The sequence below is a fragment of the Balaenoptera musculus genome, chromosome 13 (genome assembly GCF_009873245.2).
Source record: "Balaenoptera musculus isolate JJ_BM4_2016_0621 chromosome 13, mBalMus1.pri.v3, whole genome shotgun sequence".
In the NCBI taxonomy this organism is placed as follows: domain Eukaryota; kingdom Metazoa; phylum Chordata; class Mammalia; order Artiodactyla; family Balaenopteridae; genus Balaenoptera; species Balaenoptera musculus.
In genome coordinates, this window is record NC_045797.1 from 1,280,012 (window position 1) to 1,307,894 (window position 27,883).

The 27,883-nt window shown below is 42.8% G+C and overlaps 1 long non-coding RNA gene and 1 other non-coding gene across 5 annotated transcripts in view; both read left to right on the forward strand.

Moving 5' to 3' along the window:
- Nucleotides 1–27,883, forward strand: part of LOC118905656 — a 122,573-nt gene that overhangs the window by 71,437 nt on the left and 23,253 nt on the right. The window contains exons 3-4 of one of the 4 annotated variants that reach the window (XR_005022309.1): nt 2,266–2,456; nt 9,251–12,272. The exons of 2 other annotated variants lie outside the window; for them this stretch is intronic. This is a non-coding gene — a long non-coding RNA (uncharacterized LOC118905656). Of the gene's footprint in view, nt 1–2,265; nt 2,457–9,250; nt 12,530–27,883 lie in introns of those variants that run through there. One more of the 4 variants, XR_005022308.1, reaches the window with a different exon arrangement.
- Nucleotides 24,138–24,210, forward strand: TRNAK-CUU. The gene has a single exon. It is a non-coding gene; the product is annotated as a tRNA-Lys (tRNA).

Consider the following 27,883-nt stretch of genomic DNA (forward strand, 5'->3'; position numbering starts at 1 on the left):
ATTTCAGTCTCATCTTTACTGGCATCTCCAGATGTTTGACATTGTGTTTTTCTTGAAGGACCTTCCTCCCCGACTCTGTCCCAATGTTTGCACGTTTCTCTTGACCTCCTCTGCTCAACCCCTCACCCCCCCTTTCTCTCTTTGCCTTGTCCCCTACCTCCCAAGCTCCATAGTGCTCTCCAAGTATTAGTTTTAAACAACTTTCCTTAAAATATACATTCTTTCAGACAAACATATTATTACATCTAGATATAAAATGAATATGCACAGAAGACAATTACATTTCTTAAGATAAAAAAATAAGTACGGCAGCTATGACCTTAGCCCACAAAATCAGACTATCTCGTATTACACTTGTTCATGTTCAAAAATTATACTCTTAACTATGATGGTTGTTTTGGTATAAATGGGGCTAGAAAAAGAATACAGCACAGTAACTTCCTGACTTGCACCAGGATAATAATCTAGTAAATGCTCCAAGAGAAAGAAACTAATAAAGAGAAACAAGATTTTATCATTAAAATCATGAAACACTCAATTTACCTCCATTTTTTTCAAAACTGGTCATGGAATTGAATCACAGTCTTTTAAAGGAACGCCTCACTGGACCATCTAATACTATATAGTGCATCAAAAGTTCAGAAATAACAGAAGTAAAAACAATAAATCACCAAATAATAGTTAATAAAAGTTTACTGTGCACACACAAAAGAGACGGTTTGCATCCTGGGAGCACGCCAACCAAAACAAGGAAAGAAGCTCTGGGGTATATTGTTATAAAGCAGCTTATATAGTGAAAAGCAGTGACTGCTTATTCTTCACAGTGATTGGTTATAATATTAGAATTTTCTTAAATGATAGGAAATCGGTTAGTGTTATATCAACCTTGGGGAACACAAGTTTTCCTCATGATTTACAGAGGCATAAACAAGAAATGACCCAGGTCAAGGTAGTCTTGCAAAATAAGCTAAATTAAGCTTTGTTTGTATGACTAAAATGGTATTGTACACTCAGGGAATTTTCAAGGCTGGTCGTCATTGGTTTTTTATTTTAACACCTGCAATCAAGCATTCTTGAATGCTATCTGTATAGGTAGCAAGCTTCAGAGGCTTTAGAATCTTGTCATAAATTGTTGACTTGCTTAGATCCATATAATTGAGATAAATAATATCTCAAAACAAACACAGCAAAGGGCAATCATTGCTTCTGTCATTGATTGAACCCCAGGTTAACGGTTGAAAAAAGTTTGAGAAATATTAGACTCTATTGTTCCAGAGATGCCTACAATAAATAATTTCTTACCGTCAAACTGCAGATTCTATAACTGTGTTTAGTGTTTTAAAACCTCCAGTATTAAATATGAGGATTCAAGGAAGAGAAATTAAAATTCCCAGAAATTCTTAATATTAAAAGTTACTCTTCATTTTTTGTAACTCTTTATTTTTGTATTTTAACATAACAAGTGACTGTGATGCTAGGCATTACATCGTATTTCTGTGGTAGAATTTCACTAAACCTTTTAGAGGTTTTCTTTAAAAAAATTATAACTATATATAATATAATAAAAGCATGGCTTATTAACAAATATATTTTGATGTATTTTAAAATAATAAAAACCAGAAATATTAAAAATATTCAAATAGTAAAAATATTTGGAAATAGAGAAGTGATCTCTACTTGATAGAGACATTGTTTGGCAATAAAAACAGTAATAGCAGGGAATATTGATACTAAAGACAATTTTGTAAAAATTGAAAGATAATACTACAAATATTTAATATTAGAAGATTTCATTACCTTAAGTACAAAGGATTAATTGCCCTATCCTATAATGTTGATCTTTGTTTCATGACAAATATCCCAGATATAGAAAATGCCCCATTTTGTGTTGAAGTTGGTCTCGTTGTTAAATGCGTCCCAGAACATCTTCACATTGAGCTTTGCTGTCTTGCTCTAATACCGGGTTTTTGGTTGACATCACTATCGCTTTTTAATTCAGATTTCAGATCAGTTTCTAACTCCATGTCACAATATTTCATAACCTTATTATTATTTTTTTTATCTCTTCTGTTCAGTTATTGACAGAGAACTGTAGCCTATAGCTAGCAAGGTTAATAGCACTCCACGGAATCTCCTAATGAAGTCGCCAAATTAAGGACTCTTTTTCTTGCTTCCAAAGCTTGCTATTCGTTGCAACAGTACTCACAGGAGTTGTACAAAATATACTGTGCATATAAATGTATTAATATCTGTTTTATTTGCAAGAATGCTTCACCATTAGCAGCACACAGAGCCAGAAAACACATAATATGGTGACAACTACAAGAGAGACGAATTAGAACAGGATGTCTTCTCTCTCCGTGTTCCTAACCTGGTCCACGGAAATGTTGACCTTCACCATCAACTGAGTATCAGCTCTTGCTTTTGACTTGTTGTCAATAGATCCCCCTGAACAGGTAAAGTCTCTATGTCGCTTGTTAAGTTTTATTTTTTATATGAAAATTATACTGCATTTCCTGTTTTCCTGATTTATTGAAAGATTTCTCACAGGATTTGGGATTTGAAAAAGCAAGATCCCAGAAAATTCTGGGAAGGAATTTGGACACAGAAGCATTTAACTATGTTTACACATATGAGGACCATCTGTTTTATAACATAATATTTAACTTGAAAATGTTTATTGTAAAAGCCAGTAGTCCTTTCTTCTTCTTTCTCAACAGGTATTTATCAAGTGCTTATATGTAGGAGACATTATCCTAAGTACTTAGATGAAGGAAAAAAATAGAGTTGTATGGAGCTTTGAACTCTGGTGGCTCCAAGGAGGCAAGGTGACTTAGTAGTACATAAATTAGGGCATAAATTAATATAAGAAGAGTCTTAGCAAAGAAAGAAGTAGAGATAAAACATAATAGGATATCAGTGGAAGGTGAGTTATCACAGCTCTGTCTATTCCATGTAGATCCAAATATCTATTCCAAACGGCACCTTTAGATAAGTGATAGAAATGGTTTAGAACAAGTTCTTAGCTCTCTCTGTCTCTCTTTCTCTTTCCATTTCTAATCCATTTAATATTAACTCTTAAATGTCAGCCCTGGGTCTGCTTTTGTGTCTGCTATAGTAGCATTTAGCAGACTAAACCTCCCAATGAAAACAATTAGAAAGCTCATAAAATCTCACCTAATCTCTGTCTATAATATTTTGTATAAATGTATAAATATAGTATAATGTATTATATGTACTACTATATAATATACAATACTGTTTACAATATTGTATGTTATTACATAAATAATACAATATATCATATATTATGTATTATTATATATTATATAATATTATTAACTATGTATCTCCAGACTAGATGGACAAAGATTGCTAAGAGATGAGCTCACATTTCATAGTTAATTTTCTGTGGGGACCTTTCCTGATTGTGAGGTTGGATCAAGCGTTGCCCAGGTAAAGGGTCACTACTTGGTAGTGGAAAAGATAGGTAAACAGGCAGAGTTTGGGCAGTCATGAAACTGAAAAGGAATAAAAAATGGAGAATTGTCTGGCTAAGATCCTGTTGACCAGAGAAGGGTGGAGAGCTAAGCTTGACACAAGACAAAAACAATTTTTCTATATAATGTCAGCAGCCAATTGGAAATGCCAATTTTTAAAATGCCATTTTTAATAGTGTAAAAATCATAAAATACTTATTAACACATTTTGCAAAAGACATATAAGAACTCTACACTGAAAAAAATTAAAAAGAAACATTGGTGAAAGAAATTAAAGAAGATTCAAATAAATGAGGAGCTATATACTATCTGACTTCAAGACAATATAAAGCTATAGTAATCAAGACAATGTGACTTTTCAGGCATGAAGAAGAACAAATAAATTAATAGAACAGTATAAACAGGACATAAAGCCCAGAAATAGAAACAAACTTAGTCATTTGATTTTCAACCAAGGTGCCAGAGCAATCCAAAGGAAATTGAAAGTCCATTTAAAGATGGTGATGGTAAATCTGCACACCCGTAGGAAAAAAAAAAAAACAACAAACTTTGATCCATGCTCCACCATGTACACAAAATTATTTTGAGCTTGATTACACAACCTAAATATAAAAGCTGAAGTTATGAAGACTTTAGAGGAAAACATAGGAGAACTTCTTCATGACATGGAGGAGGAACAGTCTCTTGGCCAGGATACAGAAAGCAATAAACATTATGGGAAAACAGTGACAAATTATACTTCATCAAAAGTAAAAGCTCCAGCATATCAAAATACATCCTTAAAAATACATGGCATGCCATAGAACGAGAAAATATTTTCAAAAAACATGTCTGACAAAGGATTGGTATTCAGAAAATATAAAAGGTTCTTATAATGCAACAAACAAGCAATTATAAAATCTTAACAAAAGATTCAGACAGACACTTCATAAGGAAAGAAATACAAATATCCAATGAGCATATGAAACATCAGAGAACATTAAGTAAAGGGGAATGAAAATTAAAACCATAGCAAGACTGTTGGCAGGAATGTAAATTGATACAGCCACTACGGAGAACAGTATGGAGGTTCCTTAAAAAACTAAAAATAGAACTACCATATGACCCAGCAATCCTACTACTGGGAATATACCCTGAGAAAACCGTAATTCAAAAAGAGACATGTACCACGATGTTCACTGCAGCTCTATTTACAATAGCCAGGACATGGAACCAACCTAAATGTCCATTGACAGATGAATGGATAAAGAAGATGTGGCCCATATATACAGTGGAATACTACTCAGCCATAAAAAGAAACGAAACTGAGTTATTTGTAGTGAGGTGGATGGACCTAGAGTCTGTCATACAGAGTGAAGTAAGTCAGAAAGAGAAAAACAAATACTGTATGCTAACACATATATATGGAATCTAAAAAAAAAAAAAAAATGGTACTGATGTACCTAGTTGCAGGGCAGGAATAAAGATGTAGACATAGAGAATGGACTTGAGGACACAGGGTGGAAGGGGGAAGCTGGGGCGAAGTGAGAGTAGCATGGACATATATACACTATCGAATGTAAAATAGTTGGCCGGTGGGAAGCAGCCGCATTAGCACAGGGAGATCAGCTTGGTGCTTTGCGATGACCTAGAGGGGTGGGATAGGGAGGGTAGGGAGGCTCAAGAGGGAGGGGATATGGGGACATATGTATGCATATGGCTGATTCATTTTGTTGTGTAACAGAAACTAACACAGTATCATGAAGCGATTATACTCCAATAAAGATCTATTAAAAAAATAAATAAATAAGTAAAATGGATAACCAACAAGGACCTACTGTATAGCACAGGGAACTCTGCTCAATATTATGTAACAACCTAAACGGGAAAAGAATTTGAAAAAGAACAGGTACATTTATATGTATAACTGAATCACTTTGCTGTATACCTGAAACTATCACAACATTGTTAATCAATATTTGCAGGGCAGGAATAGAGAAACAGACGTAGAGAATGGACATGTGGACACAGTGGGGGGAAGGAGAGGGTGGGACGAATTGGGAAATTAGGATTGACATATACATACACTACCATGTGTAAAACAGAGAGCTGGTGGGAACCTGCTGTACAGTACAGGCAGCTCAGCTCGGTGCTCTGCGGTGACCTAGAGGGGTGGGATGGCGGAGTGGGGGGAGTGGGAGGGAGGTCCAAGAGGGAGGGAATATAGGTATACATATAGCTGATTCACTTCGTTGTACAGCAGAAACTAACACAACATGGTAAAGCAACTATACTCCAATTAAAAAAAAAAACTATACTCCAATATAAAATAAAAAGTTAAAAAAAATAGCTCATGGTATGTGCTGATCTTGTCTATTACATAACCTCTCTTGACTTTGTTTTCCCCATGGTGTCTATTTCATAGGGTTGTGGAGAAAATTAGATAAGATGCCTCATCCAGTCTTAGGACAGGTGAACATGCACACGTGCTAAGGTCACTGGGCATTAATACCATCTCCACGACCTCAGAGAGCTCTTCCATGAAGACCAGCACAAACTCTGCGAAATTCTTCATAAATATAAAGTGTAGATGTGGTTTATTAATGCTTGTCAAGCCAATGATCTCTTGCCTCAATGGCAATCCAAACCGAGGCTTGTCAAACATGGGGACCGAACGTGGAAAAGAGAAGAAAAAGCAGATCAGATGTAGAGTTTAGGCATCGCCTGGGTTTCAGAAAGTAAGAGCTCTCTCCAGGAGCCGCCCAGGGAATGAGGTGACCTTCTATTATTCTACATTGTATTTCATGGCGTCATTCCTGAGACTAAAGTCTCTAGTGACATTTCATTTAGAAAGCAAGTCACCTGAGCTGAACCTCGTCCATATGCACGCATCTGGCTTCAAAGAACACGGCCCCTTATTTACACTTTCCAAGTGACTGACCAGGTGGCTTTAGCACAGGCCACGGAACACCTGGAAGTTACAAAAGCTGCCTGTGCTTCAGACAAAGGCAGCTGCCGTAAGTTCTCGGGTTTACGCAAACTCTCTGCCACTGTCGGACCTCCTCAAACAGACAATATTTAGTATGCAAAAGGTTGCCTCAAAATAAGCACTGTTTTTACCCCCAGCAGTGAAGGACAGGACCCCCACGGGAGGCCAGCGGCCACAACGATGTTCTGTTTGAGCCCAGATCACTCTGTAGAAGGTTACAGTCAAGACTGGTCTGGGCTGACATTTCAACACGAGGGACCTGAGACACAGCTACCTTTCTTCCTTTACAGAGTGTAACCAAAGTATACTCGCTCAAAACACTGCTCTGAAAACACCCAGCAGACATTTTCCCGTTCCTTTGGCGGCGGGACACTATGATAAAGCGCCCCCCGCCCCGGTTCTGTCTGTGATCAGGGGTCAGCAGCCGGGGTTTAGCCCTGTGCTGTAAGGATGCCCAGCGCCAGGCCTGTGTTCCTGCTGCGGGGAAGGGGGAGGCCTTGCTGTTAAATCACCCATCCCCCCACGCAGGCCTCTCCCTGCGCTGGGTGCTTGTAAGACACCAGCCTCGGGGGGTATTAGGGTGCTGCACCTGGGGCTGCACATCCAGGATGGGTCACTTCTGTCAGCAGACTTTAAAATAAAGATGAAGACACAGCAGGCCTGTCTGTCCACCGTTTCAGGAGAGGAGATAAAGCTGTCCCGTTCGTGGTTTAGTGGAAAATGTGTGACATTAACCGTTGGGGGTGTGATGAGTGCAGGCTCCAGAATGTTCTGTGCAAACCCCTCGGCCTTAGTACACACTTTCCCTCAGAGTCAGCGGTCCCAGGGGAGATTGCTAACGAGACATGAAGACAGGTCTTACGCTGTCATCTATGGCTGGCAGACTCTGACGTTACCTGGGTTATTTTCTGCAGGAGTTCTCAAAGCCTTGAAAATGCTAAGTACAGGATGCGGCCGAAAGGCGGTTGTAGAACATGCAGCGCCACTGATGACACACGGTCCTCCCCACAAAGCATCCCGTGTGGTCCTCAAACAACGCTGTGGACACACAGCCTCAGGGGGACCCTGAGAAAACACATGTGGGGTAGCTGATAGAGTCCCAGTAACAGAAACAGGCTCCAGTCAGCTGGGACAATTGAAAGCACAGGCTTCAGGCTTAGTCCCCAGATCCCAGGTGGGAGCTGTCTCATAATCACGGGGGATGGGAAAAGCCAGTGCCCAGATGACTGTCCTTGGGTGGGAGTGAGGTCACGTCTCCCTGGATGTCCAGGGAGTTAAGCCTGCGGTTGCACTAAGCACACGGGTAAAGAGGAAAAGGAACTGGGTTCTGACCCAGTCCCTGAGCCTGCCCTGCCTTGCAGCTGCCCACAGGGCCCCAGGCCCATGGGTCCATTGTCTGTCCTGGTGGGAGGGATACTTCTGACTCCCTGGATAAAACGAAGTGCAGAGAAACGTTCAAAGGAGCCAGAGAAAATTAAATTCTCTCCTTGGACTTCTGTCTATGTGATTGGAAGGACTCTGGGCTTGGTCTTAGGAGACCTACATGGTCATTTCCTGATCTTTATGATGAGAAGATCACTTAAGAGAATCTCCAGGGTACCTCGAAGGTGAAAAATCTAAAGCTCTGTGTCGGTATCAGACCACGTGTGCTTACCTTGCCTACTCAACCTCGTTGCTGTTTGTTGAGTGATAGTTACCCTGTGGTCCATTAGGAAAGGAGAAAAGGAAATAGAAAGCATGAGTTTTACAAGGAATTTCTAAGCTTCTCTGTGCAGGGCACTGTTCAGAGAAAGCGCTATAGCGATGCTGGCGTATTCCCCGAGGGCGTGCCATGAGTTAGCACAGTGGCACTCACACCATCACCAACTCTTGTCTACAGCCATCGCCCTTTGGGGTGCTTAGGGAACAAGTAGGAATTCCCCCCTTCCTTCCCTTCCTCCCTTCCTCCCTTCCTCCCTTCCTACCTTCCCTCCTTCCTTCCTTCATCCCTCCCTCTCTCCCTTCCTCTCTCCCTCCCTTCCTTCTTTCTTCCCTGCCTTCCTTCCTCCCTCCCTGAAATAAAATGAATAAAATGAATTAATAAGATAAACCTATAGGAAGTAATCAATTTCTTTCAGTGCATTATTATGAAATTTTGTATGCTCTTGATTAAGGCTTGTGTCAGATTTCAATGCAAGTTGAAGCTTTGCACTTGATATAAGGCCCATATTTCCTCATGTCATATACTGTAGAGAAATAGGAATTATTAGCCTCCTGATATAACCAAAAGTACTGGACTGAGTATTCTAGGATTAGATTTAAGTGTGGCAATGGCACGCGGCCTTACAGCTTCTTGGTAATCGCCACGTCCACAGAAGCACACGAGGAAATTTACCCAAACACTGCTCTGTGCTGCTGATAACAAAAGTTGGTGTTTCAGAATCACCTTTCATCTTGAAACTCAACTTCCTGTGAAATCTAAATAGCCCCTACACTCCCAAATGGCATTAGTGCAGCAGGATTAATACATCACATGCTATTCTTTGCACTGTGTTGGCAACAATGTCCTCAGGCAGTTGAATTGTTCATTTTGCTAGTTAATACAGTTGTGATAACCTCCACAAATAGTGCATCTTACAGGATGCTCCCACCACTTTCCGTATTCAATCTTAATGGGTCTGACATTCTATTTTGTAAAGGGTTATTTCCAATTATTAGCAAAAAGAATTCTATTTAAGCACTTGGTATCATTGCTGAGATGTGCTTACGAGGTGATAAAATGGGCATTCTATTTCCCCAACAGTCTCTCTGAAGATGCTCTGTAATAAGACAGCCATTTCTGAACGGGTGTGCTCTCTGACTGGCTCCGTACACCCAACCCACTTCAGAAAAGCAAACTGAATTTGATTCACTCATCAGGGAACAACATTCTACAACCTGTCAGAGAATAAAGCGCTGGAGTCATTGCATTCTGTTGCCAGAATCCAAATATCAGGACTTAGCTGGTGGATGCGTGGAGAGAGCAGGTGTCACTTCTACGCGGGGACTTGAGGAAATACCAGATGCCCCTGATGCCTCTAAAATAGCCAGGAAATAATAAAAACTCTCAAATGACCTTCACCGTTTGCTACGGGATATGAGTTCACGTTAGAGGTTCATTCTGTGGGATGAAGGTCTCACGCCTTTGGAAGGGCTCTACTTACATCAGATCAGCCTTGGGTACCTGACACTGAATGAGGTCAACTCTCCTGAGAAGAGCTTTTCCTGGAGGAAGTTCAGGAGAAGCATGGGGCTACTGGTGGGTATCTAAGGACCCAGAACTCTCAGACCCAAAGGGAAAGGCCACTCACACCTTCTGACAGGATCCCACTCTCATCCAGGGCAGCCTTATCCGGGGCTTTCCGCGACTCGCTGCTTTAATCTGAGGACTTAACAGCCCCATGGCAGGAGTGCCTTTTAACGCGAGCCACTCCAAAAGCACTTTAAAGACCTCTTTAAAATAAATACTATAGAGCTGAAGTGGCACTCAGTCCATCCCACACAGCTGCGTGTACACACACACACACGCACACACGGTTATTCACCATTGTCCCTATAATCAACCTCAGTAGTTGGCAAACTGCTCTAATAAATGCTGATATTTGCCTACGCCCACGCTGCTTGGCTCACGGCACACGGTTCTGACTCACCACTGCGCCCCTGAGCCCAAAGCACCCACGTTTGCTGTGCAACCTAGAGGTTAGGGTCTGGGGCAGGTGGGCAGCATCTTGGGATACAGGAGCACATTGTGATGTGAGGGTGGGGGAGGGGAGGTGTAAGAAGAGCAAATAGCTGACCAGAAGACCTCCTTCTTGATTTTTGTTTGTTTGTTGGAAAGGAACCATTAGGAAACATTTTAGCGGGCTGACTTCAAAGATAGATTTGGGAAGCCAAAGGCCACTCAACAAAAATGTAGAATTCTAGACTGAGCTAGAGAGCACAGCTGCCCCTCCTCCCCGGTCTCCTCACTGATCCTTCCTCCCTGGTCCCCATAACACTCCTGGCTCTGCTCCAGGGCCCTGTGTCTGCTCCAGGTTACACCAGGAACGGCCAGCGGTGTTTCATGCCGGGGCCCTGGCTCTGCAGCCTTTGGCGAGCTGAGGGTATTGGAGCGCGTGACATCTGTGCTGCAGAAACAGCACTGCTTCTCATCTCACGTCCTTCTCTCAGCCCTGACCTCTTGAGCCAGTGGTCTCTTAACCACGAGGAGCCCACCTGTCAAGTCAGAGCATCACCCAGGTGCCTGGCCTGGTTCTCAGAGCCGGGAGCTCAGGACAAGGAGGCCTGACCTTACTGCAGGTGACAGCCCACCCGCTGCCCACCGAGAAGGCCAGCACACCCATCGCAAGCCCACCCTCAGCTCTGAACTTCCGGGGAGCACGAGGAATCCCCAGCAGCCTCTAACTTGGAGTCCAGGTGCTGAAAAGAAAAGATGGGCAGTGAAGCATAAACACATTGCTGTTACTACAAATGCAACCCAAAGTCTATCTCCTGTGGGTGGCGTGTCCCACTGAGGGATGATCTTGGCTGTGGTTGAAAGTAATGTGCACTTCCTAACTCATTCCAGGAGGCGAATATCATGCTGATACCAAAACCAAAGCCATTACAAGAAAGGGGAACTGCAGGCTAATATCTTTCATGAGCATGGATACAAACATCCTGGACAAAATTCTAGGAAAAGAAATCTAACAATGATTAGAAAGAATTACACAGCACAACCAAGTTGGATTTACCCCAGATGTACAAGGCTGGCTCAGCATCCTGAAATCAACTCTTGTAATCCATCACATCAACAGACTGAGGAAGAAAAGTCATGACTATCAATAGATGCAAGACATTAATAATAGGGAAAATGCAATGGAGTACGGGGAAACGTTTGAAAATATAGGTTTTATTGTAATTTAGATAAAGCAAGGCCAACAGACCAGGAGACGATTGCCAGTGAACCATAGTCTGTTACATTTCCCAAGAGCAGAGGGTGCTTCTCCTCCCTGAACCATGGGAAGCACTGGGGTCTGTGAAGACGCCAGAGCTGCCAGCAAGGGGCTTATTACAATTTCCATACGAAGGAACAACAAGGCAGGGTAGGCAGGCTTAGCATCAGCTGGTCTCAGTGGTTCCGGTAGGCTCTGGGTCGTGGGACTGTCCCTAGCTGTGCAGGACCTGCCGCGGTGTGATGAACTGTCCAGAGCGGGGAGCTCGGCAGAGGAGAAGGTGGGTCGGGGTGTGGACCCTGGACCGGGGGTTTGCATCTAGAAGGAGTCGTTTATTCTCCAGAACTGACCAACGCTGGTGGAGGGGGGGTGGTCTCTCCAGGGTCAGCCAGGCCCCTGATGCCAGAGCATCAGATACAGGAAACAAGAGACGCAATCGTTAGAGGAACTCTCTGTACTTTCCACTCATTTTTCTGTAAACCTTAAATTGTTTTAAAAACAAAAGTCTATTTAGAAAAAAAAAAGTAATGTACAACGAAAGACACATTTTAACAAATTAGTCTGGAATTTCCTATGTGTTTCAGAGCTAAAAGAGGCACGTCATGCCTGGGCCTTTGGGTTTAATCCCCTCTCCCACATCTCCTTAAAGGGTGGTTGCTAGACCACATGCCAAAGCAAGAATCCACCCTACCCTCCCTCCAAACTATGTAGGAAGGACTGAAGGGGCCTTTGATCCTTTGAAAGATATAAGCAAATAAAAGTGTGGACCGAACCGGTTCATCTGTACCATTTTTCTGGATTCCACATATATGCATTAACATAGGATATTTGTTTTTCTCTTTCTGACTTACTTCACTCTGTATGACAGTCTCTAGGTCCATCCATGTCTCTACAAAAGACCCAGAAATAGAGACACAGATGTAGAGAACAAACGTATGGACACCAAGGGGGGAAAGTGGTGGTGGTGGGATGAATTGGGAGATTGGGATTGACATATATACACTAATATGTATAAAATAGATAATAAGAACCTGCTGTATAGCACAGGGAACTCCACTTCGCTGTACACTAGAAACTAACACAACGTTGTAAAACAACTATATACTCCAATAAAGAAAAAAGGAAAAAAAGAAGTGTGGACCGAGCGTGTGGTGTGGTGACACGGCAGCACTCGGGCTGCGTCTGTAAGGGGTCTTCACTGGGATCCGCGATCAGAGAACCTCAGTACAGCTCTTACAGGAAGGAGCAGGGGTGGGACACGGAGAGGGCGCACCCCCTGCTATCCCGGGTCTCCTAGACAAATGAGCTTCACTCTTCCTTCTCGAAGTCTTGCTGGTTAATACTTCCGCTAAAATATTCAGGCTCCTACACACTTCGCAGCTTTAAGTACGTAGTCTTTCCCCTCTTCCCCTCCCCTGCAGAGAGAGACGGAGACAGAGAGACAGGGGGTGGTATTTCTTTCCTGTGATTCTCGGCTCTGGTTTCCCAGAGTTCTTAAAATCTCCTAATCTCTTGACATTAACTTGGAAACACTTTGGCTGGCAGAAATCCCTTTTCCGATGCCTTTCACATAGCTCTGCTCGCGAGGCAGGAAGAGGGGTTAAGATGCTGGCTGACAGGCAGGTTCTGTTCTGCTGGGGTGGAATTTTTTTCCATTAGCTTGTTTTTGTTTTTAGAGAACATCATTGGAATCCGTGAGTAAGACAGCTGTAATTCCTTCTTGGAAAACTACATCTTGCCGAAGGAAAATGACGGAATCTATACAAGCCTCGCTCCTTTCTGCTCAGAGAAGCCCTTGTCCCCGAGGGAGGAAGATGTGGGTGTCTCTGAAGGGAAAGAAGGAGAAACCCTTAGCTACACTGCACCTTAAGGCAGGCTGTCTTCCTCCCAGTGGCTATAGGGTCCTGAAAGCCTTTGTGTGTAAAAGTCCCTGAAAACACTGACAGTCTCCAGTTCTGGAGGGATGATTAAGAGGAAAATTGAAATAGATATGGAAGGACAGGTGGGGAAAGTACAGGTCTCTTGTTAAAAACATCTTTTTAAAAGATCAAGACAAGAAGGGGTTCCAGGAATCAGGGCCCCCAGGAGGTGGGCTCTGGTGTCTTGCTGGGGCAGGAGAAGGTGCGGGGAGAGGCCCTGGCATTGTGCAGCTACACGGGGGCTGCTCCCTCCTCTGGCCTCCCCTCCACTCCCGTTCATTGCACAGCAGGTGGAGGCACGCCCTGGTGGTGGAGATGTGTCTCTGAGGACGCCCCAAGCTGCTAGGACGCGGGCTCCCTTTTCCCTGCAACGCATTCTTGGTAAAGGGCGCCTCCTGTAATCAGGAGCATGGGCTGGGCTCAGAATCCTATCAGTTAATCCGTGTCTGGGGCTGAAGATGAATAACATTACAGATGCCTGTGTTACGGTCCCCCATTCGCTTTCCCTGCGTTTGCTTGTCACGCGAAGACCTTATGAGGAGCTTTCCTTCTCCAGGAAAGCTCAGACCCCAGTGCCGCAGGGCTGGGTGGTTTCTGGGTAGGTGCTGTTGCCCAGAAACAGGTGGTGGCCACTCCTCACGCCTGCAGGGACCTTTCCTTTCCTTCCGTGAAGCTCTTCTATCTCCTGGAGTCGTCTTCATAGGGTTAGATGCATTCTGTGTTCATCATTCATGAAATTCAGAAGGTGGAAGCCATCTTCGTGTCTTGGGCTACCCTGAAAGCAGAAGTGCTGTTGCTGGGCGATCAGGAACCCAATTCTTGGCTCCACTGATGGAAGGAGACACGGATGCCGTACCGTGTACACGGGATGAAAAACAACCCATGAGAACATTGCAGAAGGGGGCCCGGCCACGCAAGAGCCGGGGAAGCTAGTGAAGGGAACTGGGACCAAGATGTTTGCAGCAGGGCCCCGGGGGCTCTCATCCAGCTCTTATCTTTGTGTTTTGTTTCCTCTTTTGATGGAAGAGAAGGATTTGAGAGAAGGGTAACTCCTGGAAGCTGCTTTTAACAAACTCAAAACTGGAACCCTTTCCCAGGGAGTTACAAGATACTTCAGGAGTTCCTGCTTTCACTTTTATTTTTGCTTTTTTGACATTTAGTCTCATTTCAAAAATGTTCAATTAAAATACTCGGCAAAGACATTCTGTTCATACATCCCACCCCCTGCGATGGCAGGTCCCAGCTTCAGACCTGCAAGCTGAATTTTTCAGCAACCATTTTGTCTCCTAACAGCATTTAGTTGCTTTTATCTCCTTACTTTTGATTAAAAAAAAAAAGAATGTTTCTCTTCCACGTGAAACTTCATTTCACAAAAAAGACTGACGGCAGATGTTGAATCTGGAAGCTCTTCCACCAAGAATGACAAAAATAAAGAGTGGTGCTGAAAGCTGCGCCGCATGAAATCCTCTCTCTGCCATACTTTCCCCAAAGCCCTAACTGGCTTCAAAAAGATATTCTGAGAACAGAAATTGGGCATCGCACAGACAGGCCTTTATGCAACGATCAAGCGATACCTCACCTCCTGTGTTTTCCAAATAGACAGCAGGGCTGTTTTCTCCAAAGTGAAAGAAAATATTGGCAAAAATCTCACATTATCTGGTCATTTTGAAGGTCACTCACAGCCCTATTATCTACTGCTTCCTAGTAGCCCGAGGGATGGGCTCAGAGGGCAGGAAAATATCTTTTAACCTTGGTCTGTAAAAGCATATTGCTGGACTTGGCCAGGGTAGAGACAGGCAACCACAGACTTCTTTCTTGATGCAAATAAGCGGAGTCAGTCCCTTTGTTACCAGTTGGTAGCTGACGTTGGCATGTACAGCAGCAGGTAGGTGCTGGCACAGAGCAAACAAAATGGCCATTTTAAATGTTGTTGTTCCGTTGGGGCGCGTCCACAAATTGGAGTAGCGAAGTCAAACCTCATGCATAGTAATGAGCCCGGAGGTTGAGTTTAGAGAGAACACCCTCTTGTGTTAATGCAGACGGGCGGACATGGGAATGACCTTGGATGCAACACAGAGATAGTGAGACAGAGAACAGTGGTGAGTGCAGGGGGCTCCTTCCAGAATGCTCTCACCCACTGTGTGTCGCTATCTGTGATGGAATGAAGGACAAGTCAGAACAACTGCCTGCACTTCTCTTTGCCCTGATTACTTTCACCAAGGATGGAGAAAAATACGCTCATGGGAGACCTTGAGGGGCGGGGAAGACATCTCCTGATCGACACGGATGATGATTTCACAAATGGAGACCCTAAAATGTCCCCTGACAGTTGATAATTCCATGAAAGTCTGTTGTCCAGGAACACTGAGACCGACCTGGACCTGTGGGGCCGATCATCTCATGTTCACATCACAGAGTGTGACAGCGGCAAGAACGCATGCGTAATAACCTGGTTTCCATAGTAATCGAGGATTGGCTCTCAGATCCTTAATTGAAAATAATAATGGCCAACAGTTATTGAGCCCTCACTGAGTGCCAGCTACTATAACAGGTACCTTATGTATATCTAATATCACAACATGACCATGAAGAGTAACTATTTTTATCTTCATTTTAGGGAATAGGAAGCTGAGACCTGGGAGGGTAAATAAACCACACAGCTAGAAAGTGATGGAGAAGAATTACAAACCTAAGCAATTTCACTTTAAAACTCATGCTGTTAATCACTACGTTAAATTTGCTGTCATCACAACTTTACAAACGTCCACAAATATATCTAAAATTACAAAAATTTGAAATGCTTTGACTTTGATTTTCCAGTGTTACATTCTGATTTGATAAGTCTCCAGATTATCTTCATTACTTAATTTGACTACGTTGCGTTAGACGTTCATGAAAATGGAAGAACGCTAGAACCTTGCGTTTCTTAAAAGAAACAAGTGAATACCCTCATTGACATCATCCTAATCCTTCCTGAGTATTGACTGAGCTGAAAATATCTGAGTGCTGGTCATGAAGACCTCACAGACCCCTTGCTGATGGAGTTTATCCACTTCTGATGCCACTTCAGGTGTGAAAATATGAAAAGTGTGAATCACACAAATGGAAGTAAGTTGCTAGAGACCAGGCTTATTTCACCAGCCGTACTTATGCACACGGCCCGAGCCTTTTAAAGATGGTACGAGCTATTTCCCTCAGCATTTCCCAGCCCTAATACCTGAAATGTGCTTTCCACAGAACTGCACGCTTAATTGACTACGAGCTACATGGAATATTTGTCCTTCCTTGATAGAGGGAGTCCGATTACTCCATCATGTGCTTGTGGATGGCTTCATTCATCCTGACCTTGTACACTATCAGTGTGACAGGTGTGCAGAGCTGGGTGATCCTCTGCATCACTAAGGACAAATGGAGCATTTAGGGTAGGGGTGGCTGCTGTCACCAAGGTGTGAAATGACTGAAGCTTTGGTGTGATTTGAGTAGCTGGAAAGAAGCAAAATGGAGACCGGAGCAGTAGCCGTGAATCGTAGTTGATCGTTTTACTGATGTTGGTGGCAGATTTGCAATTCTATTTTCCATTCCATATAAACTAAAATAAAGGGTTTTGCTATCAGGCGTCAGGCAGAGGTGCTCATAGACAAACTGAGCTTGTCTTAGTGATTTTGTCTTTTTCTTGCTATTTGTGGACCAAAAAAGCAATATTTAAAAGAATATCCATAATATCTACTTACCCGGGAATTTCTGTACCAATGTATGCTAGGCACCAGCCACTAAAAAGGGGGAAGAGGGGGAGGTTATTAGGTCATGCAAATCACTTATTAAATCATCTTATTTCATCCTCTTGACAACCCTAAGAGTATGTATTCCCACTGTCACCAAGTACAGGCAAGGAAACTGACCCGCCCGAGTCAGTGACCTGACCTGTCCGAGTCCCATAAATAAAAAATAGCATAGCGGACCTTAACACCTGTTTTACTGGCCTCAGGGCCCACTCATGGTCCTGAGCACTATTGCCCTGGTTCCATAAAACAAGGAATTGACCCTGCAGTGGAGGACAATATGAACTGAAGAATTTTTCAAGGCTAAGGATATATTTACTTATTAATTAAAAAAAAAATCTATCTAGATGCTATCACATGCAGGCCATGTGCTGCAAGCTGAAGATATACAATCACAGCATCAAAAGTAGTTCATAGTCATTGAGAACTGACTACGGGCCAGACACTTTAATTCTCTATCTCATTTAAATCTTATAACAATACTGTGTGGTAGTTACTGTTATCTCCCAAACTATTTTGTTTTTTTCAGGTAAAGTCTTTATAATTAAGATTAAGAGAGAGAGTAATAAAACATAATTTAACTAGACACAGAGACCTGATGATGGGATGTCCACAAGTATAATAATTAATTTTATTAATAATTATAATAAATAATATATATTATTTATTTATATTTATTATCTATAAATTATAATAATTAATAATATTAATAATTAATAATTAATTTTCCATTCACTTGATTCCTTTAATTAATAATTTAGTCATTACAATTATAATATTTATTCTGACTTAATAGGATTAATTTGTAAGGTTCTGACATTCTTTGGCCGCTCAGTCTGAGGATCACATCAGTTGTTTTTATGGTTCTGATTACTCACGTGCTTGTTTTCACAAATTTTAAGATTCCCTGAACTAAATACACTCTTAGTGTTGTGGACATGATATTTGAATAGAAGGCACACATGTTTTCTCTCCACCTGTAGATATATTAGACGTCATCACTGTACTGAGAGAACATCGCTCCTGACCCAGGGAGGTAGTGACGAAAAATAGCAATACAGGACTCTTTCAAGGCCTCAAACAATTTTGTTTACATATAGACAATGGAATATTACTCAGCCATGAAAAAGAACGGAATAATGCCATTTGCAGCAACATGGATGGACCTAGAGATTGTCATACTGAGTGAAGTAAGCCACACAGAGAAAGACAAATATCATATGATATTGCTTATATGTGGACTCTAAAAGAAGTGTACAAATGAACTTATCTACAAAATGGAAATAGAGACACAGATGTAGAAAACAAATTTATGGTTACCCAGAGGGGAAAGGGGAGGGTTAAACTGGGAGATTGGGATTAACATATACACACTACTACATATAAAATATTCAATAGATAACTAATAAGGACCTACTGTAAAGCACGGGGAACTCTACTCAATACTCTGTAATGGCCTATATGGGAATAGAATCTAAAAAAGAGTGGATCTATGTATATGTATATATAACTGATTCACTTTGCTGTACACAGGAAACTAACATAATATTGTAAATCAACTATATTCCAATAAAAATTACAAAAAAATTTTTGAAGATAAGATAGTTTGGCCACTTGCTCAAGGCCAATGAAGTTGCAAGTGGCAAAGTCAAATCTCTGCGAGGCTGGAATCCAAGGTCTTCAATTTCAAATTAACAAAATGAAAACTCAGGAAGTGGCATGAAACTGGATGGGCATATCGAGAATGACTAGTGTCAGTGTTGAGACCTGAGTCTGATTCAAAGAGAGTTTATGCTGTGATACGGAACCATCAAAGGATCTGCGTGCAGTGTAGATACATTGATAAGGTCTATGTTTTACTTTTTTATGCTATAGGCTTATGGTCAATACAGCCTAAATTTCAAGTTCTCTGTTCAATGGTGGTAATAGATTTTTATAACTCTCCACTCCTCAACCAGTGATCCATTTGTACCTGATTCTTCTAGCTGTTTGTAATATGAATCCCCTCAAACCCACTTAAACTGAGAAGAAAAATAGACAAGCGCTAGATCCCACATCACTGTCTCTAGATGCTCAAAAGATGCCCTGAAAATCTCTCTCTCATGCACTCCATCTCTTGTCTCTACTTTGCTCTTCAGGTGATGGCAAAGGTGATTCACAGGCTTACTTGGTCCTTGGTGTTCATGACCAGAATGAGATTCGCTTCCTCTTCCTGGGCTCGTATGTCTACCCGGTGAAGTGATCTGCTTGGATCACGTGTCCGCCCCTGTTCCAGTTCCCCGGGCAAGGAGGATTCTGATTGGCCAGGAGAGGAGGACCACTTGGTGGTCCTGCCACATCAGGGAGGGGTAGTTCCCAAAAGGAAAAGATGAGTATTCTCTTCCTTCACCATGGAAACAGATGCTGGGTGGGCAAAAAATAACAGACGTCCTCTATCAGGGCAGATGCCTCTATGACCAAATGGGAACGGCAAGGAAGAAACCCCATTGCTCACCCCTGATTCCCCACACGACCTTCCTTGGGCACAAGAATTCCTCGGTTAGTGACTCCTTTGGGATAGGACATTGAGGGTTCTTTCTAAAACGACAAATACGTTACATGGGAAGGCAGACACAGTAAGGCATTATCACCCACTAACAGTTTATTCGGAAAGAGCTTTTCAGATTGCCCACTTGACCTCCTCGTTTTGCCCAGGGCAGGCTCTCACGTTCCTGAAATGGTGGGGACAGTTACTAGTCGAAGAAAGAAACAAAATAAATTGACCTTTGAGGAGCTTCATTCTGCGCCACGGACTCACTAGCAGATGGCAGTGAACTGAGAAATCTTGGCGGCATTTTACCCCTAAGTTGTAGGATGGCCTCAGGAAAGGAGTGTCTGGACACGGGAGGTACCAATGCTGGCAGCTTCATGTTTAACACCATGTGCCCAGCACGATGCTGGGCATGCTGCCTAAATTATCTAACCTGACGTGCTCAAGAAAACTGTAATGCACACACTTCCATTATCCCCATCTTATGATGGAGGAAATTGACTAACTCAGGCAAGGTCACGCATCTATTAAGTTGTGCAGCAGGACGGACCCCCAGGACTCCATGACTTCAAAGCCACGTTAATGCCATCAGGCTGCACCAGTGCAGATGCTATGAGAGAGATGCGTCCATCCAGGGAGAGTCCCCATAGACAGAATCTGGGTGTCCTTCCAGCCCGGAGGCCCATGAGTCTGCGGGGTCTTCAGAGATTTTTGTGGGAGAAAGTCATTATTTGCATGGTATGTGGCTCTCTCCACTCTCCTTTATCCTCATCACTGGAGATTACATGTGTTAGCAAGTTCCCTACGGGAATATTGTCTGGGCGTGAGAAGAGCATAGAGGAAAATCACCAGCAGTTCATCACCAAGGCCAGCTGAGGGCTGGAGCCTCATCCCCTGGCTGTATTGTCTTTGCGGAGCACTCATTGTGGTCATGATGCTACAGCCAAGCCCCTGCATGAGGGCTACGACCAGGTAGGTCACTGTGTCTGCAAGTGGAAGAATAGCTCTAGCCGCTGGACCCGCCCTCCCATCCGTGGGAAAGCTCTACTGAGATTGCACCCTGTATCCTACCCCAGCTGTACTGCTAGTCTTAAGGTTAGGGAGGACTTTTTGTAAAAAAAAATACGATGATAGATGTAGGTGTATTGACCTTGAGAATCTGGCTGAAAACCTATACACTTGCATCATCTGAAAAGCATACACCCTATATTTGCAAGTTAATACTTTTTATATTTTCTTAACGTCTACCTACACCTGCCCAAATTCCCATTTTTCACCGAGATCTGGAATCCTGGACAATTTTCCTATAAACTAGTAGGTGATGTTTAGCAGCTGAGTAAGTTTTATGTCATAATTAACCTGGGGTTCACAAACCACATGCTTTTCAAGCAGGTGCAAGCACCCAAATGCACATATATATGGAGATGGACAAAAAGTTTGCACAAAATCATCTGTAGGAAATATACATTTAAGACACGCAGGGTACCTCGATCCCTACCTCACTCCTTAACACACACAGAATAATTCTAAACAGATTTGAGATTTTAACATTTTTGTTAAATTCAACAAGTTTTGAATGGGAGTCCTTTCTGTGGGTGACAGAAACTCAAGGACCCACAAAATAAATGATTGATAAATTGATATGATAAAGAAAATTCTAAATGGAAAAAAAAAACTAATAAAGCAAGACAAAGCCAACAACAGAAAGAAAGACAACACCTTTTTTTAATAGGCAAAAGTATTTACAGGCAATTAACAAAAAAATAAACATCACTGATTACTAATATTAAAAATAATTCAACAGAGGGACTTCCCTGGTGGCACAGTGGTTAAACTCCGGGCTCCCGATGCAGGGGGCTGGGGTTCGATCCCTGGTCCGGGAACTAGATCCCACATGCATGCCACAAGTAAGAGTTCACATGCCACAACTAAGGAGCCCGTGAGCCACAACTAAGGAGCCCACCTGCTGTGACAAAGCCCCAAAGCAACCAAATAAATAAATATTTTTTTAAAATGTTTTTTTAAAAAATAATTCAGCGGAATACTACTTGGCAATAGGAAGGGGCAAATAGGCTGATGCATGTATTAGGCACCACTGTATGACACAACATAAGGGCATTCATTATGCTGAGTGAAAAGCTGATCTCTAAAGGTTACATGTTGAATGATACCGTTGTTATAACATCCTTGGAATGGCAGAACTGGAGGTGGAGAGTGGCTCAGTGTTGCTGGGAGGGCAGGGATGGGGTGGGGTGGAGGGTGTGATCAAGGGGGTAGGATGAAAAGGTTCTCTGTGCTTCTCTGCCTTGGCTGTAGGGATGGATGCACAGATCTGCACACGAGATCCAAGCACATGATGGAAGAGAACAGTTACCCGTACCTACCACACACACAGAGTACGTGTGAAAACTGACGAGAACAGTGTAGGATCTGTAGTCTCGTCCACAGCATCATACCAGCGTCCGTTTCCTGGGTTTAATATTATACTGCAGTTCTAGAAGACATCACTTTTGGAGGAAGCTAGGTGAAGGGTTTACAGGACTCCACGCACTATTTTTGCAACCTCCTTGTGCATCTATAGTCATTTCAAAATAAAAAGTGTACAAAATTACATAAAATACTCAAATCCAACTTGAAATGGAAATTGAAATCGTGAGATGCGGATTTTTACTTACCATGTTGGGAAAGTTTCATAATAGTCCCTGTTGGGAGCTGCTATGGCTGTATTGAGTCCCCACCACACGGTGAAGCCCTAACCCCCAGGACCTGCCAATGTGACCTTATTTGGAAACAGGCCCCTGCAGACGATCAAGGTAAGATGAGGCCACTAGGGTGGACCCTAGTCCAATGGGACTGGCATTCTTATAAAAAGGGGAAATGTGGGCAAAGAGACATGTAAGGGGGAAAACACAGGGAGAAGACAGCCGTCTACAAGCCAAGGCATGTTCCAGGTTACTGGAGCTGGGAGTGGAGTCTGGAACAGACTGTCCGTCATAGCCATCAGACAGAACCAGCCCTGCCAACGCTGATCTCATACTTCTACCCTCTGGGGCTGTGAGGCAAGGCATTTATACCGCATAAGCCACCCAAGTTGTGGTACTTTGTTACAGCAGCCCAGATATCTGATACAGGAGGAGTACAAGGAAACAGACCTTTCATATACTGCTAGTGAGAATATTACATTGGTACAACTTCCTTGGAAGGGAATTTGGCGATATTTGCCAAAATATAAAATCACATGTCAATTGACTTCATCTTCAATATCAATTCTACTTCTGGAACTTCATCCTAAGGGTATATCCTCGTATTTCTCCAAAGATGCATTTTTTAAAATGTTCATTTCAGTCCCGTATTTAATAATAAAATCCCTAAAATAACCTGAGTTCCATCCATAAGAAAATGGATAATAAATCTAGTGACTCCAAGCAGTGTGATACCCATCTATATCAGCAATTCAAAAATCCAAACATTCTGGACACTGAAGTTTTAAAAAGAGGTTGCAGTGTACACATTTGTTGGTGAATCTGTTCTGTGTTGTTGATAGCTTTTATTCATTCCAGTCAGTGTAAATTTGTTACACTGAAGAAATATCAGTATGGTTGAAAAAGAAGTGCCTCCCCAGACCTTTCTGGGAATTTATTATAAGGAGTATTATCTTTCCAAACTTTGAAAAATTGTGACTACTGAAATACGTCTGACCCTAAGGATGCGGAATAGGGGACTGTGGGCTTGTATTCACAGCAGTTGAAATTTATGAAATAAATATATGTGGTGTTGATGGGATATTATTACCTGATAAAAAGCAAAGATATAAAATAGTGTGTATAAAAGCTCTTTGGGTAAATGCTTCTATGTGCATAAACATAACTGGAAAAATATATAAAAACCTAATTCTGATGTTTTACTCTGGGAATTGGGATGGATTCCGCCCTAATTCTCTGCCAAAGCTGCCCTCGTTAACTACGCACTGAAGTAAAGCAGGTACGTAGCTCCTTGGGTTCTGGCTTCGGCACGAGGCTTTTAGTGGCTGAGAAACTTGCTCCCTCTGCTTGACCCTGGCAAAACTTAACCCAATTTATCTGACAATACATACTTTCTAAAATAATGCCTCCTGGGTATTAATAAGTTGCCTTCTTTGGGGATTAATATACATTAAATAAGCATCTCTAAAGAAGTTGATAAATAGTATTAACATGTAAAGGAAAACATATTAGCTTATTAAGCTCAATATCACCAAAAAAATAGAATACTTAACAAATACTACTAAAAGAGGAACGTTGACAATAGCAAATACACACACACACACACACAGAGCCCAGGAGGTTGTAAGAGCCCATTAGTAACAATGGAATATCATTTCTTACTATTTTGCCTTCACATGTAGTAGCTTGACAAGGACTCACTTTAATTGAATTGAGCCACTGAGCCCTTAGAGACGGTCCATTAAGAATGCACACGATGGGTTATTAAACAGGTGTAATGAGGGAATTCCCTGGTGGTCCAGTGGTTAAGACTCTGCACTCTTGCTGCTGAGGGCCCAGGTTCGAGCCCTGGTCAGGGAACTAAGATTCCACAAGCTGCGAGGTATGGCCAAAACTAAAAAAAATAAAAAATAAAACAAACAGGTGTAATGATGCAAATTCACTCTTGGAGGTTTAGATCTTAGAGATAACAGAGGTCAACCCTCTCAGCTTGAGGATAGGGATTGTGTTTGTTTGTTCATTTTAACTTCCAACTTCATTCCGGGATCTGGGACATTGCAGAGAATGAGATTATAATCTTACATGGAATAATAATATTATCTGGCTGATATAGAAGAAGAAGCCTTTACCTTATTCTGACTTTTTCTGGACATAAACTAGCTATTGGCTCAAAGCCATCTTTCACACTTCCTACTGGTGGTCCTCTTCTTTATCCAGGAAGCTAATTATATTCATATACTTGCTCATGGTTTGGCTTTAAAAATCTCCATTTCTATGCTATGTCATTAAGATACTCTATGAATCCTTAATCCTTTCCTCACTGACTTTGATATGATGTCGTGTTACATCCAGTTACGTGTTTCTTTTTTCTTGCTTTATTCTTTATTCTGGTCTTATGCACTCCCAGACCCATCTCCTGCCCCATGTGGTCAGTGCCTTCCCTCCCCCTTCCCTCCCATTTCTCTCCCTCCCTATCCACACCCGGCCCCGGCCACACCTGTGCCCCCAGGGCCCACCATGCCCTTGGCCCTGACCTTCCCTCTAGGAATTTATAAGGGAGACATTGACAGACCACAGCCTGTCCTGGCTCTGCTCCTTCTTCTGTTTCCCTATTTAGTTATTTTACAAGCAGACTTCATAAAATCAGCTAAAAATTCGCCTTTATTCTTTCATAGATCACACAAAATTCCTAAGTCTCTTTGTCTGTATCATCCGAATGTTTAGATTTTCCTACAGTGTCACGTGATACTTTTCTGAAAGAACCAAACTGGCCTGTAAACTTTTTTTAGGAACATTGCCGATGAAAGCATCATTGTGACCACGGGGATCGCCTGCGCTGCCTGCCCCCAGCTAATTCCCTCCGGACACGCCAGCATTTCCCCAAATTTTGTGAAAGTTGTATTTGAGAACCTGAACACTACACAGCATTACAGACACATCAGACGCTGTACATGCTTTGGGACTGTTCCTCCCTTTTCTCACAGCTGTGTGATCCGGAGTAGCTAAGGGGCACTGCCACAACCGCAGGATCCTGTCAGAAACACCGTGGTCCGAAGACAGCATTTCTCATCCTTGGTTCTTCTTTTTCTCTGCCAGCTAGGGTCCTGCGGTCCCTGACTGTAGCACAGCCCATGGGGCATCTGATCAGCTCTCTGCCCAAGCTCTTTCTAAGAGGGTCAGGCTATGTGGACTTGAAAGTCAAAACACTAGACTTTATACCCAGCCTGTCATTGTTTCCTTCTGGGCTCCCAGACTCTGCCGATGTCTGAGTTCCTGTGATTAGGCTTTTCTGCGGTAAAGCCCACAGAGTCCTTAAATGAAAGGGCTGTCTTAGCTGTTGTAAATGAGAACCCCCAAGTTAAAGTGCCTAAGTCTTTTCCCCTGTTGCCTCTTCACCTATTTTCCCATCTCTTTGAAGAGCATCAGTGTTTAGGCATTGAAGAGAAACCTGGAGAGAATGCAGACAAATATGGTGGGTTTGCGCGATTTGGGAAACAGGCCAAATACAAAAGGAACTCAGGTAGATTAGCAATACCTGTACGAATGAATACGTGTAATCATTTCATCTTAAAAGTAAATAAAGCTTATTCGTGTGATTGTAGGTTAAACATCATTATAAAGGTATTTTGATGAAGTTGGTAATGTCTAATGTTGATGAACTTGAAAGGAAGCCTCGGATGTTCTTATACAGAGATTTTGGGGGATTTATCAACTCCAGGGGATCTTGATAAAGTCCGCTGGTCTTCAGCCCTTTTTGTCAAGGAGCGAACAGGCCATCCACAAGACATTGGGAAGTGTGTTCAATGTGGCACTTGGCCTGCCATTCGTCTGATTAGCTCTTCTGGAGAATGGTCGTATACTTCATTTCTTAATGTAAAATTGTAAGGTGGTATACAACATTAATTAATTTTGCAAACGTAGAGATCTCCAGTGCAATGTGAGCCCTCACTGTACTGGAACCTCAGGGACATTTCTGCAGAGTCATTCTGGACTGACCAGAATGCCCAGTACAGCCCCTTCTGCCCCTGGACGGATCCTCACACATCCTGGGACGTAGCCAGAGCAACTGTGACTGTGGACATGTCTGTCTCCTACTTAGACTGTTACTGGGGGGGCTCTGCTTTATTCCCAGTGTCTAATGCAGTGCCTGCCACGCTCGTGTAATTCCTTAAAATGAAGTATTTACTGAATAAATGAAGAAACACTTATTCCAGGCAAGTGCCTCCTAGCAGGTCAATACCACGGCTCAGCTCTTTAGGAATTGTGGGCACACAAATGAGGTACGTTCCTGGCTCAGCAGCTGTTACGTCCCTGGGTGCTTTGACAGAGATACCATTTCTCTGGTCCAGGCAACAGGATATGAGGGCTGGGGGCAAGTCAGTGCCACAGAAGCCGCACACAGTCAGTGAAAGGCTGTGAGGATAAAACTGCAACCAGGCCGGGCTTCTGGGGGCCTGCGGGGAGTCTGCTGGGAGGTCGTCGCCTCTTTTCTCAGTAATGGTTTATTACATAGAAAACATGCAGGAAGGAGCCCAGTTTTCAATCTCAGTGTAACCACTTCGTAGATCTATCACCTCATAAGTCACTTAACCACTCTGAGTCCCCAAATCCTTATATGTTTTTTGTTTTTATAAATTTATTTATTTATTTGTATTTTTAATTTATGGCTGCGTTGCGTCTTTGTGGCTGCGCACAGGCTTTCTCTAGTTGCGGCGAGCGGGGGCTCTTCTTCGCTGCGGTGCGCGGGCTTCTCATTGCAGTGGCTTCTCTTGTTGTGGAGCACAGGCTCTAGGTGCGCGGGCTTCAGTAGTTGTGGCACGTGGGCTCAGTAGTTGTGGCACGTGGGCTCAGTAGCTGTGGCTCACGGGCTCTAGAGTGCAGGCTTAGTAGTTGTGGCGCACGGGCTTAGTTGCTCCGCCGCATGTGGGATCTTCCCAGACCAGGGCTCGAACCCGCGTCCCCTGCATTGGCAGGTGAACTCTTAACCACTGCGCCACCAGGGAAGTCCTCCTTATTTGTTTAAAAAAAAAAAAAAAAAAGTAGTAACTGCTTTATTTATTTATTTATTTTTAAAATTTATTTATTTGTTTATTTCTTTTTGGCTGTGTTGGGTCTTCGTTTCTGTGCGAGGGCTTTCTCTAGTTGCGGCGAGCCGGGGCCACTCTTCATCGCGGTGCGTGGGCCTCTCACTATCGCGGCCTCTCTTGTTGCGGAGCACAGGCTCCAGACGCGCAGGCTCAGTAGCTGTGGCTCACGGGTCCAGTTGCTCCACGGCATGTGGGATCTTCCCAGACCAGGGCTCGAACCCGTGTCCCCTGCATTAGCAGGCAGATTCTCAACCACTGCGCCAACAGGGAAGCCCCCATAACTGCTTTATTTTTGTCATTAAAAAAATAAATTTCATAACTGATTGTTGTAAGGATTAAACTTCATGAAGTATGTGAACATTCTTAAAATAACCGCCAGACATTTTTTCATTGCTCAGCCAATAAACATAAATAGAATCTGAATCTGAATGTTGTGTCTGGGGAAT